The 19,096-nt window shown below is 34.2% G+C and overlaps 1 protein-coding gene across 8 annotated transcripts in view; it reads left to right on the top strand.

Moving 5' to 3' along the window:
- Nucleotides 1–19,096, top strand: part of PCDH11X (protocadherin 11 X-linked) — a gene marked incomplete at both ends in the record, with an annotated part of 701,896 nt that overhangs the window by 88,731 nt on the left and 594,069 nt on the right. The window lies entirely within an intron of this gene.

Here is a 19,096-nt window from a genome sequence, read left to right as displayed (position 1 = left end):
TTATTAGTTATCCGTTTTATACATATCAGTGTATTAGTGTATATATGTCAATCCCAATCTCCCAATTCATCACACCACCATCACCCTCTGGCCACTTTCTCCCCTTGTTGTCCATATGTTGGTTCTCCACATCTGTGTCTCTATTTCTGCCCTGCAAACTAGTTCATCTGTACCATTTTTCTAGGTTCCACATATATGCATTAATATTCAATATTTGTTTTTCTCTTTCTGACTTACTTCACTCTGTATGACAGTCTCTAGATCCATCCACGTCTCTACAAGTGACCCAGTTTTGTTCCTTTTTATGGCTGAATAATATTCCTTTATATATCTGTAACACATCTTCTTTATCCATTCATCTGTTGCTGGGCATTTAGGTTGCTTCCATGACCTGGCTATTTTAAATAGTGCTACAATGAACATTGTGATGCATGTGTCTTTTTGAATTATGGTTTTATCTGGGTATATGCCCAGTAGTGAGATTGCTGGGTCATATGGTAATTCTATTTTTAGTCTTTTAAGGAATGTCCACACTGTTCTCCATAGTGGCTGTATCAATTTACACCCTCACCAACAGTGCAAGAGGGTTCCTGGTTCTCCACACCCTCTCCAGCATTTGCTGTTTGTAGATTTTCTGATGATGTCCATTCTAACTGGAGTGAGGTGATACCTCATTGTAGTTTTGATTTGCATTTCTCTAATAATTAGTGTTGTTGAGCAGCTTTTCATGTGCTCTTGGCAATCTGTGCGTCTTCTTTGGAGATGTGTCTATTTAAGCCTTCTGCCCATTTTTTGATTTTTTTTTTTTTTTAAATTGAGCTGCATGAGCTATTTATATATTTTGGAGATTAATCCTTTGTCCATTGATTCATTAGCAAATATTTTCTCCCATTCTTTTTGTCTTGTTTGTAGTTTCCCTTGTTTTGCAGAAGCTTTTAAGTATCATTAAGTCCCATTTGTTTATTTTTGTTTTTATTTCCATAACTCTAGGAGGTGGGTCAAAAAAGATCTTGCTGTGATTTATGTCAAAGAAGTGTTCTTCCTATGTTTTCCTCTAAGAATTTTATGGTCCAACATTTAGGTATCTAATCCATTTTGAGTTCGTTTTTGTGTTATGTTGCTAGGAAGTGTTCTAATTTCATTCTTTTACATGTAGCTGTCCAGTTTTCCCAGTACCACTTCTTGAAGAGACTGTCTTTTCTCCATTTTATATACTTGCCTCCTTTGTCCTAGATTAGTTGACCATAGGTGCATCAGATTACCTCTGGGCTTTCTATCCTGTTACATTGATCTATATTTCTGATTTCGTGCCAGTACCATACTGTCTTGATTACTGTAGCTTTGTAGTATAATCTGAAGTCAGGGAGTCTGATTCGTCCAGCTCCTCTTTTTTCCCTCAAGACTACTTTAGCTATTCGGGGTCTTTTGTGTCTCCAAACAAATTTTAAGACTTTTTGTTCTAATTATGTAAAAAAAAAATGTCCTTGGTAATTTGATAGGGATTGCATTGAATCTGTAGATTGCTTTATGTAATATAGTCATTTTTACAGTATTGATTATTCCAACCCAAGAATATGGTATATCTCTCCATCTGTTTGTATCATCTTTAATTTCTTTCATTAGTGTCTTATAGTTTTATGCATACAGGTGTTTTATCTCCCTAGATAGGTTTATTCCTAGGTATTTTATTATTTTAGTTGCAATGGCAAATGGGAGTGTTTCCTTAATTTCTTTTTCAGATTTTTCATTGTTAGTGTATAGGAATGCAAGAGATTTCTGTGCATTAATTTTGTATTCTGCAACTTTACCAAATTCATTGATAAGCTCTAGTAGTTTTCTGGTGGCATCTGTAGGATTCTCTATGTATAGTATCATGTCATCTGCAAACTGTGACAGCTTTACTTCTTCTTTTCCAATTTGGATAACATTTATTTATTTTTCTTCTCTGATTGCCATGGCTAGGACTTCCAAAACTATGTTGAATGATAGTGGTGAGAGTGGACATACTTGTCTTGTTCCTAATCTTAGAGGAAATGCTTTCAGGTTTTCACCATTGAGAATGATGTTTGCTGTGGCTTTGTCATATATGGCTTTTATTATGTTGAGGTAGGTTCCCTCTATGCCAACTTTCTGGAGAGTTTTTATCATAAGTGGGTATTGAATTTTGTCAAAAGCTTTTTCTGCATCTATTGAGATGATCATATGGTTTTTATTCTTCAATTAGTTAATATGATGTATCACATTGATTGATTTGCATATATTGAAGAATCCTTTCATCCCTGGGGCAAATCCCACTTGATCATGGTGTATGATCCTTTTAATGTGTTGTTGTGTTCTGTTTGCTAGTGCTGTGTTGAGGATTTTTGCATCTGTATTCATCAGTGATATTGGTCTGTAACTTTATTTTCTTATAATATCTTTTTTTCTGGTTTTGGTATCAGGGTGACCATGGCCTCATAGATTGAGTTTGGGAGTGTTCCATCCTCTGCAATTTTTTGGAAGAGTTTGAGAAGACTGGGTGTTAACTCTTCTCTAAATGTTTGATAGAATTCACTTGTGAAGCCATCTGGTCCTAGGCTTCTGTTGGTTGCAATATTTTTAATCACAGTTCCAATTTCTTTTCTTGTGACTGGTCTGTTCATATTTTCTCTTTCTTCCTGGTTCAGTGTTGGGAGATTATACCTTTCTAAAATTTGTCCATTTCTTCCAAGTTGTCCATTTTATTGGCATAGAGTTGCTTGTAGTAGTTTCTTAGGATGCTTTGTATTTCTCCAGTGTCTGTTGTAACTTCTCCTTTTTCATTCCTAATTTTATTGATTTGAGTCCTCTCCCTCTTTTTCTTGATGAGTCTGGCTAATGGTTTATCAATTTTGTTTATCTTCTCAAAGAACCAGCTTTTAGTTTTATTGATCTTTGCTACTGTTTTCTTTGTTTCTATTTCATTTGTTTCTGCTCGGATCTTTATGAATTCTTTCCTTCTACTAACTTTGGGTTTTGTCTGTTCTTCTTTCTCTAGTTCCTTTAGGTGTAAAGTTAGATTATTTATGTGAGATTTTTCTTGTTACTTGAGGTAGGCTTGTATTGCTATAAAATTCCTTCTAAGAACTGCTTTTGCTGCATCCCATAGGTTTTGGATCATCGTGTTTTCATTGTCGTTTGTCTCTAGGTATTTTTTGATTTCCTCTTTGATCTCTTCAGTGATCTCTTGGCTATTTAGTAATGTATTGTTTACTCTCCATGTGTTTGTGTTTTTTACTCTTTTTTCCCTGTAATTGATTTCTAATCTCATAGTGTCATGTTCAGAAAAGATGCTTGATATGATTTCAGTTTTCTTAAATTTAATGAGGCTTGACTTGTAACTCAGGATGTGATCTATCATGGCGAATGTTCCGTATACAGTTGAGAAGAAAGTGGAATCTGCTGTTTTTGGATGGCACGTCTTATAAATATCAGTTAATTTTATCTGGTCTATTGTGTAATTTAAAGCTTGTGTTTCATTATTAATTTTCCATTTGGATGATCTGTCCATTGGTGTAATTGAGGTGTTAAAGTCCCCCACTATCATTGTGTTACTGTTGATTTTCTCTTTTCTAGCTGTTAGTAGTTGCCTTATGTATTGAGGTCCTCTTATGTTGGGTGCATATATATTTATAATTGTTATATCTTCTTCTTGGATTGATCCCTTGATCATTATGTAGTGTCCTTCCTTGTCTCTTGTTACATTCTTTATTTTAAAGTCTATTTTTTCTGATATGAGTATTGCTACTCTAGCTTTCTTTTGATTTCCCTTTGCATGGAATATCTTTTTCCATCTCCTCACTTTCAGTCTGTATGTATCCCTAGGTCTGAAATGGATCTCTTGTAGACAGCATACATAAGGGTCTTGTTTTTGTATTCATTCAGCCAGTCTATGTTTTTGGTTAGAGTAATTAATCTATTTACATTTAAGGTAATTATCAATATGTATATTCCTATTACCACTTTCTTAAATATTTTGGGTTTGTTCTTCTAGGTCTTTCCCTTCTCTTGTGTTTCCCACTTAGAGAAGTTCCTTTAGCATTTGTTGTAGAGCTGGTTTGGTGGTGCTGAATTCTCTTAGCTTTTGTTCAAGCAGTAATTTTAAAGAAGTGGCTCTACTTAATATAGAGTGACTTGCAAATCATGAATTTTTAGGCATCTCTTCCAGTTCTGTGTACCATCTCACACCATGAGTAATTAATGTGAAAAATGATTTGGAAAATGCAATACGTTTTTTGAATTATTTCACTTAGCATGTAATCCGCCTTTTAAATATTCCAATCAAATATTTTAGAAATTGTCAGTGATTAAAGTAAATGTTCTCAAAATAACCACAAGATATTTATGGCACTTTACAATTTCCATATCTCTATTGATGATTGTTTTGTAACTTTCTAGATATAAATCTACCCCACAGAAAGAACAGAGCATATTTGCTGTCTGATGATATACATTTTGTTGGATTGAAAATTACCTTGATTATTATGTCATTAAAAAACAACTAAGGTATGTATTGAGGAGCTGTTTTATACCAGGTAAAATGTTGGGTGCTTGGAATGCAGAGATTACATTGAATTGGCCAAAAAGTTAGTTTGGCATTTTCCATTAGGTGTTACAGAAAAATCTTAATGACCTTTTTGGCCAACCCAATATATATATTGTTGTCCCCCCAGATGAGCTAACAGTCCAATAAACAACCATAAGTTGAAAAATCCATTAATTTAGTGGCTTTTTCCTCTTATATATAGAAAGTTTTAAAAGAGTTTGATAGCTCTAAGTTTGATTTTAGCTCTGACTACTGCTACTAGCATGGTGAATTTCGTTAAGTCTTTCAGTCTCCTAGATTAAGTTTCCTTTCTTGCGAAGAAAAGTGTTTTTTAATATTTGCCATCATTTATTTTATTCTTGAGAGATCACATATAAAAGTATTTTGCATTTACTGGGTGATAGCAGAAGAATAATGAGACATATTATTAATTGAGATTCCATTTCAAATGCTTATTTTTAGTATAATTTGTCCAACACAAAAGATATATGTTAGGGCCTCCCTGGTGGCGCAGTGGTTGAGAGTCCGCCTGCCGATGCAGGGGATGCGGGTTCGTGCCCCGGTCCGGGAGGATCCCATATGCCGCGGAGCGGCTGGGCCCGTGGGCCATGGCCGCTGGGCCTGCGCGTCCGGAGCCTGTGCTCCGCAGCGGGAGAGGCCACAACAGTGAGAGGCCCGCATACCGCAAAAAAAAAAAAAAAAAAAAAAAAAAAAAAAAAAAAAAAAAAAGATATATGTTAATCTTCCAAGAGGAATATAATTTTTCATGATATCTAAACATTGAAGGATAAGGGGAGGGAGACATCAAAAATGATAGATAATCATGAGTTGGGTGTGGATCAAGATTTAGTTGATCAAGAAGCATTCTTTTGTTTTTTTTTGAATTTTTGAATTTTATTTTATTTATTTTTTTATACAGCAGGTTCCTATTAGTTATCCATTTTATACATATTAGTGTATACATGTCAATCCCAATCTCCCAAATCATCACACAAGAGGCATTCTACTCGGTATGAAATGTGTTCAGGGAATATTGCTATGGGATTATTTAGTAGAAAAATGATTTTTGCAATTTGTACTAATGGTGGATTTTCCACTTTTAATCAAGGGAAGCTCTCAATTACTTCAGGGAATTTTTGCTTTATTAAATCTCCTGGAAAATCAACCTGAGTTTTATGGATTCAGGTATGAGATTTTTTTTCTCAATTTACCATGGCCTCATGATAAATGATTTCCTCCAGCAACCACTGGTATTCTTGTTCTCTCTCTCTCTTTTCAAATATTTAGAAAAATTCCAATCCACAGAATATAATTCAGGACAATACAGACTTAAGAGAAGGGCATGTACTAGCAATTCTTCCCCCGGGACAGTGTAGATAGGATATCAGCCACAGGAGAGGATATAGACCCTTCAGGGAGACTGAGAAAATGAAAGCCATAAAATTAGAGAATACAAAGGAACAGATTATTTTTCAATTCAGTGAGGGTCTATAATTCTACACTGCTCAGGTGCAGATGAAAACTGCTCAGGTCAGAATCAAGTTGGTTCAGTAAGAGATAGCACTATAAATAATGAGGTGTACTCTGGTGAGTCAATCACTACCAACTGCCTGTTTAAAATGTCAGAGCCGTCAAGGTCAGTTGACCTTCAGCTGATGGCAGCACTGACCTAGTGTCACTTACACACAGTCTTTAAATTAAATTTGAAGTCTCAAAAAAGGATTACCTTTGTTTTTAGAGACAATACTTGAATCAATAATGTTTTGGGCACCACAGTGAAAGAATGATGTGGGTTGATTGAAGTTTACAAGCTGTAGACAATTGTCCATTAAAGCAATTACATTAACACTTCGGGCTGGTGAGAAATCAATATTGAGGCAGAGACAGAGTATTTGCATATGTTTTCTCTGTCACTGTGTCCTCACCAAAGCTTTTGGAAATTGGTGTTTTCAATGCACTTTACATTCCACAACCAGGACTAAAGAGTGAGGTACTGAGAAAAAGAGAAGCCAATCAGGAAGAAAAATAAATACACATTAGAAAGAATTAGAATGAAATTTGGTAAAAATAATAATAAAAATAATAATAACTCTACTATAAATATTAAAGGAACAAAGTATGCTTCCTCTGAAAGAACTTGATTAGACACTCTTTGTGACTTGTTTTAAATTAACTTTCAGATACTTTTCAAGTAGATAACTAATGTGAACTCAGCTTGTTGAAAACTTGCTTAGTTACACATTCAACAAGCCTGATGGACTGTTTTGATTATTTTTGCCCTTTACGGAGTAAGTGTACAGTAACACTAATTAAAAGCTCTTCTACTGAATAATCCATGTGCATTACCTTCTAAAGTTTAGCTTAAGGGGTCTACATTGACAAAAACACATTTTATTGCCTTTGCTTAATTTCATTAGCGGGACTCCTCTTTGACTTTGTGGGAACATTTAGATTTTCCTCCAGAGCATGTTAGAGCACAGAACGATTAGCAGAGCATTTGAAGTAACCACAGCTCAGGGATAATGGGAATGAGCCCTATAGCACTGGGCAAGCACTGGGGCCATTTATAGATGTTCTGTGCAATGGTGGATAAAATAGGGACACACTGTATTGTACCAGAGGCATTTTCTCTAGAGCCCTCAGCAAGTCCCTTCTATGCTAAATAATTCAAACGTGTATTTTGCATTCAGTAAACAATCACAAAGAAAAGGCAATGCAGTTGTAAAAGGAGTTTTGCTCAGTCAGTATACGTCTTTAAAAGGAAAGTGAATATGTAAAATGATACTGAATTGCCTACTGAATTGCTAGGAGTAAGAGTAACAGAGATATCTGGAACCCTAGAAAAAATTAAAGGTTTTTTGGTCTTTATTGTGGTTTGTTACAACTTGCTTTGTGATGCTTTCTTGACAATTGAGACATTTTAGTCTGCATGTATTTGTATGAACATAACAGAGTGATGAGAAAATATATTTGTAGAAAAAATTTCTGAATTTAGCTTGCCTTCATCTTAATTTTTTTTCTCCCAGTAACTGTAATTTTACTGTTACTGTGTTCATAATTTGAAAAATTCTGTCCTAAGAAATCTTGGAATCATGTAGATACTCTTTTATCTGCTCATTAGCAGACCTGTAATTTTATGTAACCCCCAATTGAGACCTAAATAGCCAGTTACACTAATTAGTGTGCAAGTTCATAATCCAAGTGCTTGCAGAGAGCACACACTTGAAAAATTCTAGATCTAGAAATGCTTTTGGCTCTATGGATTTCCATACAGACTCAAAATGTCACCGAAAAGGCTACTAATAAAATTCACCACAGAGCCTCCAGTGATGACTGGTCTGTCGATGAATTTCTCATTTACAAACTTGCTCTCAGAGCATCTCTCACCTTAGAAACATTTGATTCCCTTTCATTTTGAAGATGGTATCAGATAATATCTCAGCCATTTTATGATTCAGTGTTTTCTATCATATAGGAGTGACCTTTACTTTAGTCCATATTTTGCATTACACATGCACATATAAAATTTCCATTTTTAAACAAGCCTTTGTTCTATAATATAGTTAGTAGTTGTAAGATCAGTCAATTATTATATTCATAATGTATTTTATTAAATTAGAAATTTTAAGTAGATAATTTCCCCATTTATTATAACTTGGCAATAATAGCATGTATATAGCACTTAACTGAGTGTGAGGTTCTGTTCTATTAAAACATATTATCTTATTTAGGTAATATTTTGAATTCCATTTTACAGATTAGGAAACTGAGGCATAGCATGCTTAGGTGAAGATGACAGGATTAGTAAGTGGTAAAGCTCAGATTTAAATGCAGTCAGTTTAGCTCTAGAATCCATGCTGTTAATTTTGAGACTATAGTAGCAATTTTTAAGATACTTTAGGTGACAGAATCTTAGATCTCTATTGTAAATATTTTTCAGAACTTAAAAACACTTTTGCATCATATAACCTTTAGCAAAAGCAAGCAATGTTTATCTCCTACTAATTCTTAAACCAGATTCAGAGGATCTGTAATTTCACATAGACTCTAAAAAGGAACACTTTCTGGAAATTCTAAATCAAAAGAAACACATTCTTGAATTAATGACAATGAAAAACTAATTAATATTTTGTGGGTTTCGATGTAAAAAAATACATGCTGTGCTATGATGAATAATGTTCTCCCAAAGATGTTCATGTTTTAATCCTTGGAAACTGTGAATATGATACCTTAGGTAGCAAAGGCTAAATAAATTTACAGGTGGAATTAAGGTTGCTAACCAGCTGATCTTAAGATAGGTATAGGAGCCTGAATTATACAGATGAGTTCAATGTAATCAAAAGTGGAATTAAATGTTGAGGAAAGCGGCAGACCAGGAGGTCATGGTGATGGGGAATTAGTCGCATTGACTGCTACAGGCTTTGAAGATGGAGGAAAAGGGTTATAATCCAAGGGAATGTGAGTGACCTCAGGAAGCTAGAAAGGGATTCTTCCCTAGATCCTCCAGAAAGGAACAGAGCTCTATTGACACCTTGCCTTTAAAGCCCAGCAAGACCCATTTTGGACTTCTGACCCCCAGAACTATAATATAGCTTTTGATTGTGTTAAACCACTAGTCCATGGCAATTTGTTACAGCAGTGATAGGAAATTGATAAGAAATTAATACACACAAACACGTCACATATTTGTTCTGAATATCTGAATGTTCTTCAATGCAAAACAGTATTTTTGGAAATTACTCAGAAAAATAGTGATAATATAGTCCATATGATTCCAGGTTGTTGTCATTAGCAGGTAGATCGCATAACAAATTCACCATATATCGTGTCAAAGACTTTTCTAAATTCTTTAATATGCTAATTCATTTAATTCTCACAGTAACTGTATGGTATAGATTCCATTATCCTTCCCATTTCGTAGATAAGTAAACTGAGGAACAGAGTTTAGATAATGAGTTGAAGGTCTCAGAACTAGTAAGTGGTAAGGAAAGGATCCAGGCTTTTTGGATCTAGAGGCCATGTTCTTAACCATCAAGCATACCGCCTTTCAAAAAAGATTTTTAAAAAAATATATTGTTATGTAACTGATGTTGTAAGCAAGGTAAATGGCTTTCTTGCCATTTTCCTTCACTTTATTGATGAGGAATCTTAGGAAACCAGAGAAGTTAAAGGATTTGTCTAAGCTCATGCAGCATATCTTTGATAACTGTCATAACCTTTCTGAGAATTTCCCCCATTAAAAATGGCTGATGGTGGATAGGGAAGATGGGGGAAAAAAAATACTGTGAATACTGAGAGAGGCAGTGTGACACCTACAGAATCTGTTTCCAGGTTCTGATCTGCTAGTTAATTAGGCATTGGCTTAGACTTGAGTAGGCTTCATAATTCACAAGGGTGTGAAGGAGGAAGGATTGTATTAAGGCCCCATAGTTACTGGGAGAGTACTAATAATTTGGCCACTGTCAAAACGTAGATTTAGTCTAATTTATAGTCCAAATAAATGGCCAGATAAAAGTACATATATTTCTCTGAACCTATTTTTCAGTTAAAAATAAAGAAGTTGATACAAATAGGCACTTAGACTGGAAATTAAGATTCAAGGTTTATTTTAGTGATTCCCCTTATCTGTACTCACCACTGACAGCAGGCTGTGAATATGTTCTTGACTGTTGCACTGAGTAACACTTCCCTCACTATGCATGTAATAAAGACTAAAATTTATCCTGGGGTTTTGTAAAATGAACAACCTAATGAAACTTGGCTCTTGTGGTTTGTATTCTTTGCAGGCACCTATAGTAAAAACATAACCTTATATCATGCAAAGGAGCATCATTTATTCATATATATTATATAAGGAGTGGCCACTTTAAATAGAGAATATGCTCAAAGGGCTCTGTTTAATTTCATCAGACGTGATGAGATATACAAATAATTACTGTAAATCAAGAAAAAAATTTGTAACCTAAATCGAATGCAAATATTAGTCTGAGAGGAAGGAAATAAGGATCTTACTACATTTACTGAGCTTTAAATTTAACAGGAGTTTGCCCAGACAGTACACTTTCAGACACCCTCAAATTGCAATTCAACAATTAGTGGTTTGATGTGTGAGCAAATGTCTTTACAGTGGGAAATGAATGGCTAGTATATCCCAGCTGAGAATGTAAATGTCATGTGTAAGAATTCATAATGAATGATGATACAGGCCCTGAAAATGATCCAAATAATGTTGATTTCTTTTCCAGTATTGTGATCTGATAAAATATCCTTGAAATAGACATTAAATAGTATATTTCAACTTATGGAATTCACTGCTCCAGGATGTCATAGAATTAATCAAATGCCATGAGTAGATTAGGGGAAAAAATGAATTGTATAAGCATGTGAATGAAAGTTAAATAAGAGCAAGTGAAGCAAGTATTTAGGTATAGTGTATATACATAAAATTTTTTGTCTGTGTATCCCCTATATACAGATGCCTTAGGGCCTTTAAAAGATATTTATTTATGAGTTAGAAACCTTAAAAACCATAAACTGTTTCTGATTAAATTGTGCTTAGCTTAGATGGTAATGAATAGTCTATTTTCTATACAGTTTAGTAAATTTGAATTATAAGATGAAGTAATAAATTCAAATTCTGACAAAATCAATTAATTATGTTTAGCTGTTTCTTTGAAAATTGAAATGGCCTGTTTTTCATGTATTTCATAAAATCGTTTTGATAATTTTGATAGTTGGTGTGAATTATGTGGTTTATATCTAGTTTTAGCTAACATATTACATTTATAGTCCATCTGATGATCATGTACATAGAGAGTTAAAAAGATGAATAACAAAGTTCATTGAGTTCTTACTATGTACCAAGTACTAATCTAGGCACTTGAACATGTGTAACACAAGAGCCCTATGAAATACATTTCTTTATATCCTATTTTCTAGGTTAAAAATAAATAAATAAATAAAGCCCAGAGACACTAAATAAATTGCCCAAGATCACCAACCTAGGATGAAATGGAGCTAGGATTCAAGCCCAAGCAGTCTGACTGGAGAAATCCAGTTTAAACTATCTTTACTGATTACCATGGCTATATCGGTCAGCAAAGCAAATAGCATTCTTACCAGTACACTTATAAAAGATTCAGACATACTATTTAAAATAGAAATCTGGGGCAATTAATGAAATTAAACTTCATAGTAGAGAAAGTGAAAAGGAATTGAAATAGGAATTAGCACGTTTAATAACTTCAGTTGTTCAAACAGACTCCAAGAGTCTATAAGGAAAGATACGTGGTAAAGATTTAGTTGACTCTAGAGATTTTGATTCCAAGAAAGTTGGTTAGTTTTTAGTACTGCTTTACTTCCATCAGCGTTATGCAAATTCATGATATGTTTGTGATTATGTGTTCTTCAGATACTTGGCAGGATCACAAATAATCTCCACTGAGAAGAGTGGAGTGATCTATTTAAAAAGAGAATGTTAGAAATGGCAGAAAGCAAGTTGAAATCCATAAAGTTGTAGGAAAACTGATTAACATTAATACATATAAATAATCTCTAAGAATAAGTCGAGGAATTAGAAAGACAATAGAAGAAAACAGACCCAAATAAGAGAAGTTTCTTCAACCAAAACACTGTTTTAACGGTGTTAGATCAGACCAAATGTCTATAGATAGCTTTGAGATATAGAATATTTAGTGCATTAACGTGATAGAAGAAGCTTGGTAGAAATGTGTAGAAATTCATTTTAAATATTAAAAAATGACCAAATTTAGAGGCTTACCTGATAGTAGCGTAATTGCTCTATGTGTGTGTGTGTGTGTGTGTGTGTGTGTGTGAGAGAGAGAGAGAGAGAGAGAGAGAGAGAGAGAGAGAGAGAGAGAGAAGACATTAGTAAGAGAATAAAAAAAAAAAAAAGAATTTCCCCTAAGGAACTATGGTAAGATATACAGTCATATAATTCTGTAAAATAACAGATTAGACAATGTAGGAGGGAAAGATATTTGGGAAAAAAGAGTAGGGACAAAAAAGGAGATCCTCTTCAAAGAGACACTTCTTTTTGTTTCTTGATCAGAAGAGAAGGAAACTTCTCAAGTTGGGGTCCAACTTGTGGTTACTGAAGTGGGGTCAGTAGTCCTTAGCTACCAGATGCAACAGAGCTGGTGCCCCTGTCACAAGCTCCAGTCCATTTAGGGTTTAGTTTTTCATAAAATCCCCAACAGAGGGAGAACTATTCGTTGAGTTGGAACTTGGTTTAATGCCTTAATTTGGCCCTTGATGCTGGCACCACAGGGTATGGTGAGTAAGCTCTGAAGCTGGCCTAATGTCTTCCTAGAGTTGGTCATTATAGTGTAAATTTCATTGTGTTTACGGTGTTCAGACATGAAATCTAAGCATAAAATTTATATGCAGATGGGGGAATTCTGTGTGGCCATTCTATGGTTATTCATTAAGTAGACTTCACTCTCTAAATATATAACATTTGAAAGCCCAAGAAATTCTAACAGAAATATTCAGAAACAGTGTTCAGGAAAGGGAACTTCGGTGAACTTAGTCTTTGGGGTTCATTATAGGTAGCATTTTCACTTCTCTTTCTTTTTCTCACAAAGTTGTGTGTGTGTACAATCATTAATCTTAAATTAACTGCCAACATATATTGGCATGAAAGAAAAACTTTTGGAAACTTTTTCAGTTTGTTCCAATTAACTTTTATATAATAAGATGCAGTAAAATATGTGCATGTTGGGTTGCCAGAAAAAAAATTATGAAAGGCAGAATTAATTATGTTGAAAACAGTCTGCTAATGTACTAGGAGTAATTAGTAGTAACCTAAGAGTGGAGTTTACACAGACAGATTTTATTTCATTAGAAGGCAGGATTTTCTAATAAAATGGAATGAGCTATCTAATGAGGTAGTGAGATTCTCAATACTGGAATTTAAAAACAAAGGATAGATGGCCACTTATGGAGGATTATGCTGAAGAAGTTCATAGTAGGTTGTACTGTATTAATTCCAAGGCTACTCCTACCTGTGTTTTTAAAATTTTATGATTTATTTAGTAATTTCTATCTGCAAAAGAAACAAGTCTTTCGTCAAGGGTTGGGTTCAGCAAGACATCTAAAAGAGTATTTTTCCATGTTTGAGAAATGCAGTTGAATCCCACAGAGAAGTCATATTTTAGGGAGTTAATTCTCCACTCAGTAGAAATATACACCACATTATTGTTTTAGGGTCTGTTCCTGACCAAAGTTGAGCCAAACAAAAATTGTGGATGTGGAACACTGTACATGATTATGTGTGGGTTTAAAAGAAAGAAAATAAATGACAAAAAATAGCATAGAGTTTTGTGATTTGGGGGGAGAAAGAAAATGAATACTAAGGGAGAGGGGGTAGGAAGGGAGACAGAGAGAGAGGTTAGAGAGAGAAAGGGAGTGAAAAATAGGGAGGAGGTATAGTAAAGTATAGTAAAGATGAAGGGGAGAAACTTGGGAAGAGGGCGCAAATGGGAGGCAGAGAAGTAAAGTTAAAAAGAAAGAGTTACTGCAAAAAAAACAGAAGAAAGAGTGACAATAAACAAGGTCCTACTGTATAGCACACAGATCTGTATTCAATATCCTGCGATAAACCATAATGGAAAAAAACATGAAAAATAATATATATATATATATATATATATATATATATATATATATATATAACTGAATCACTTTGCTGTATACCAGAAATTAATGCCATATTGTAAATCAACTATACTTCAATAAAATAAATTTAAAAAAAAAGAAAGAGTGACAGGTGGAGAAGAAAATCTGGGATCGATGGAGAGAGGCAGAGATAATCTACAGCAAGAGAGAAAAGAGGGAAAAGGGAGGGAGAACGTGAGGATGGAAAAGAGAGTAACACAGGTACGGAGAAGTGTGTGGAGGAGAGAGAGAGAGAGAGAGAGAGAGAGAGAGAGAGAGAGAGAGAGAGAGAGAAATGAGAGACAGATAATTTCTAGAGTTACTCTGTACTGAGACATACTGATCATTAAATAGTATCTACTTAATAATGTAAACATCTTACAATCATCCTATTAAATTAATGATTTAATTACAGGTAGCATTCCAAATAGGAGGTATAGACTGCTTGTACTCCCTTTCTCCCTACAAGTCTTATAGGAGTGTCGGGCTCCTGGAAATACATACCTGTTGTTAACCATGATTCCTTCACCTTTGAGTGGAAAGTCCTCCCTTAGTGACAAATACTGAAACGATGTGTTTTCTGCAGATGTCATGAAAAATTTTATCATGAAAAACATTATTTCACTTCTTGACTTCCTAAACATCACTGTTTTGATTATAACATTATTTGGGGATCATCAAGTGGGGTTTTGATTCACCTATTTTGAAAATTCCCTCTAACTGGTAAAAGTAGACCTATGCCTTGCAAAGCAGTTGCTACTTATTAATCTCTGATTACAGCCAAGGGAAAGACTGAAGTAATAAGCAAACCAAGCTGTATTCAGAAAGTTCAGGCACATCAGAGAAACTGAATTCCTTGGGAGAGAGAATGGGCTACTCATTGACTAGGTCTTCTTAAAGAGTGAACTACCTATGTTAAAATATCAGAGGGTGTTTATATGTATACTATTATTTAGTGTTAGTGGATTTTTATTACAATATAGGCAGTTCAAATACCTACAATTCATTATTTCAACCTTCAAACACAATTTAGCGCAGTTCTCTATGCAAATATTTGAAGATATTCTGCCCTTGATGTATTTTAAAGCAAATTTCTCTAGGAATAAGGAATTCAGCTTATATATAGGAAAGACAACATTAATGTGAGCTAGTAATCTTGATATATTTAGATACATTTTTATAAAAATATACTCTAGTTTCCTAGTTTGTTGATAAAATCAATGCATATTTATGAACTGATTAGGTAGTAAGCAATTATTTCTAAATTTGGCAGTGAATAAGAATTGCGAAATGGGATAGTTGCAGTGAATAAGTGAATATTTTAGGTGTCAGACATGCCTAAGCAAATGCTTGAAATCAGTGTTAAATTCTCCCCTTCAAAAAGTTTCTAGCAAGAAAGTAATAACAACCATAACACGTGAGCAATAAACACAAGTCACACACAAAAATATCAGGTTTCTGAGTAGAAACATTCTTTTTTAAAAAGTATTTTTATTGGAGTATAATTGCTTTGCAATGGTGTGTTAGTTTCTGCCTTATAACAAAGTGAATCAGTTATACATATACATATGTTGCCATATTTCTTCCCTCTTGCATCTCCCTCCCTCCCACCCTCCCTATCCCACCCCTCCAGGAGGTCACAAAGCACCGAGCTGATCTCCCTGTGCTATGCGGCTCCTTCCCACTAGCTATCTATTTTACGTTTGGTAGTATATATATGTCCATGCCACTCTCTCACTTTGTCCCAGCTTATCCTTCCCCCTCCCCATAACCTCAAGTCCATTCTCTAGTAGGTCTGCGTCTTTATTCCCATCATGCCCCTAGGTTCTTCATGGCCATTTTTTTCCCTTAGATTCCATATATATGTGTTAGCATACGGTATTTGTTTTTCTTTTTCTGACTTACTTCACTCTGTATGACACTCTAGGTCCATCCACCTCACTACAAATAACTCAATTTCGTTTCTTTTTATGGCTGAGTAATATTCCATTGTATATATGTGCCACATCTTCTTTATCCATTCATCTGTTGATGGACACTTAGGTTGCTTTCACGTCCTGGCTATTGTAAATAGAGCTGCAATGAACATTGTGGTACATGACTCTTTTTGCAATATGGTTTTCTCAGGGTATAATAGCCCTTTTGTTAAGTGTGCTTTCAAGAAAGGGTGATAGCAAAGTTGTGGTTAAGGGTATGTCTCCATCCAAAGAAAACCTTCTAAGTCTGTTAATTAGGACAATAGACCTAACATCCCAGACACATTGTTCATTTCTTAAAAGCTAGCTAAATATTTGACCTCAGCTATTTAACTCTTTATTTCCTTTTAAGATGGGCTTTGTCTTCATGTTACTCTTTGCTGTCCCCTTTGTTAATTGTCCCTAACCATGGAAATGTTATTGTAGAAGAATTGCACAGCCCATGATAAGAGTCATTGATTAGTGGCATTCAAATTTTGCCAGCACCAGGGGAAGACTTCGTTACTCCAGGATTGAGTTAGAATAGTACCCATAATTAAAGTTGTCTGTCAACTGCTGTTATGCCTCTAGTTCTAACTTTTAAAAAAGATAAACTGCTCTTTTTGAGAGTGTGGCTTATTTCCCCAGAGATTTAGAGGTCAACCTTTGTTTTTTGCTAGAATTGGAAATTCTTGGCATAGCACTCCTCTGTTAGCTAGATTGTTGCTGACTGGTGTAAGGTTTATAGACATTAGTTATAGGACATTGTCTATGTGTCTCTCTGGAATATGATAAAAGAGGCTAGGAAGACCCTATCGAGTCCTTCAGAACTATATAGTAACAGTTTAACTTAGAATTAAAGTCAGTATATGAGTTTAAAATTTCACTTTGGAGTACACTAATTCAATTAATCTATTACACAGAATCCTAGTAACTTTGTTCTATCCATCAAATCGTTGATGTTCATATGCCTGATATGTCACAAATCCAACTGTGGCCATCTTCATTGGTTTTTCCTCAATGAAGGACTTTTTGTGGTAGTTGTTTCCTACTGAATTAAAGGAAATTTGAGTTTTGCCTTTTCCCACCTGAGAGTCCTGGACAATTGAAAGAAGTTAGACGGGAATCCCACTGTAGATCTGTTAGTAAATTTAAACTGAAATAACACTATGTCTAAAACAAATCATCTTAAAACTGGAAAATGAACAGAGTTATTGGGCTGTTAGGAGAACAGTTAATTTTATAAGATGCTACTCAAAAAGTAACAAAGCAATGAAATTCAACAGACACAGCTCAATGAAGACCAGAAATTTGAAAGGGAAACAAGTATTTTTCAATGCATGGTAATTCAGGTAAAAAGAATATCTCAGCAAGATGTGTTATCCCAATTATTTATCAAGCTTAGTAAGTTCAAGTTTTAAAAAAGCCACGGTATAAAAAGATAACCTATGCAAGTGAGAAAGAATATTGGAACATATTTTCAATTTATCATGGCTATAGATATAAGAAATGTCCGTTACTAGAGAAGACCTAGTTTAACAGGTTTAAGAGTTATTAGGTGAAGGAATGGTTCTAAAGGGATAAGTGAAAAGGACATCATGAAATAAGGGAAAGATAAAAGAAAATATTTCAGTTTTCATTGATAGCTAAAGTATTTTCTTATAATTTCAGTGTACTGTTCTTTACACTGAAATTTTCCCCACTATACTGTCATTTATTCTAAAGATAAATCATTTTCCTTAAGCAACATTCGTTCTTAAATTTATACACTATTTTATATTATCAGTGAGTTTCACTTAATTTAATGATATAGAATTAAATCTCCATAGTGACCTAGTACTAAAATATCTACCAAACCCTGCCACTTTTTTTCTATTTTGTTGTTTTGTTACTGGTCCCTTTGAGGGGAAGCATCAGTTTCTTTGTTCTATCCAGGTGCATTATGTTGTTCAGTCAAGTTATATAAGATCCAGGAAGTCGGTTTCAGTAGATTAGGATCTACTGGGGTAATATTTCTCCTCAGTACTCTGCAGTCGACAGTGGTTAAACAATTGGAAAGGATTGAAGTTAAACAGTAATTGGTAGTCTTCCGAGATAAAAGTAGACTTTCCTGAGTAATGTTAGCCTTCTTCACATTTATCTGGTTCAGGCCCAGATAGGAACATATTTGACCTCTTATAATTATCTCAAACTCCTACAAATTACAATTGCATTTTCATTCCTCACTTGTTTATCATTTTGAAACATATAGCTCCTCTTTGAAATATATAGCCTGCCCCTTAGAAAGTATAACTTGAATAACGATGGAAATGGTTCCTTGTTTATGATTTTTGCCAATTGCCATTAACTTGAAGATAACACTTTAAGTTATTTGCTTGGATTTGGTCTTTGAGAATCCTGAAAGGAATGATCTATGATTGATTTATGATTTAATTTCAGATGTAGGCTAGGTTTCTGTATTATTATAGCATCAAACCTTGAATGAGTAAAAGTTCATAGCTTATCTGTATCAAAGTATTATTAAGAAAATGATAATTGGATGGGCTTAATATTTTATCTCTTATTTTGGATATTCAATGAAGATGCTTACCACTTTCTCACTCTTAGCATTAACTATTATTTCAATAAGCTTAAATATGTTACATGTTATTTTAATTATTTAGATAATGACAAGTATTTAATTCAAAGTCACAACTGGCAAAATAATAATTTTTGTAAAATTAAAATAGCTTTAAGAGTCTAGATTGCAATGCTATATAACTGATTATATAATTGCCACCTAACATTAATCCATCTTTCTAAGGCTATATACACATTTTGTACATGAGGATGGGTTTAAGCTCACTGACTTTTTTCATTCAACTCTCAGTATACATAATGAGAAGGAAAACAAAAGATT

The sequence above is a fragment of the Mesoplodon bidens genome (assembly GCF_964165515.1).
Source record: "Mesoplodon bidens genome assembly, chromosome: X".
Lineage (NCBI taxonomy): Eukaryota > Metazoa > Chordata > Mammalia > Artiodactyla > Ziphiidae > Mesoplodon > Mesoplodon bidens.
Note: the sequence above shows the minus strand (reverse complement) of the source record. Positions and strands in the feature narration are given on the sequence as shown.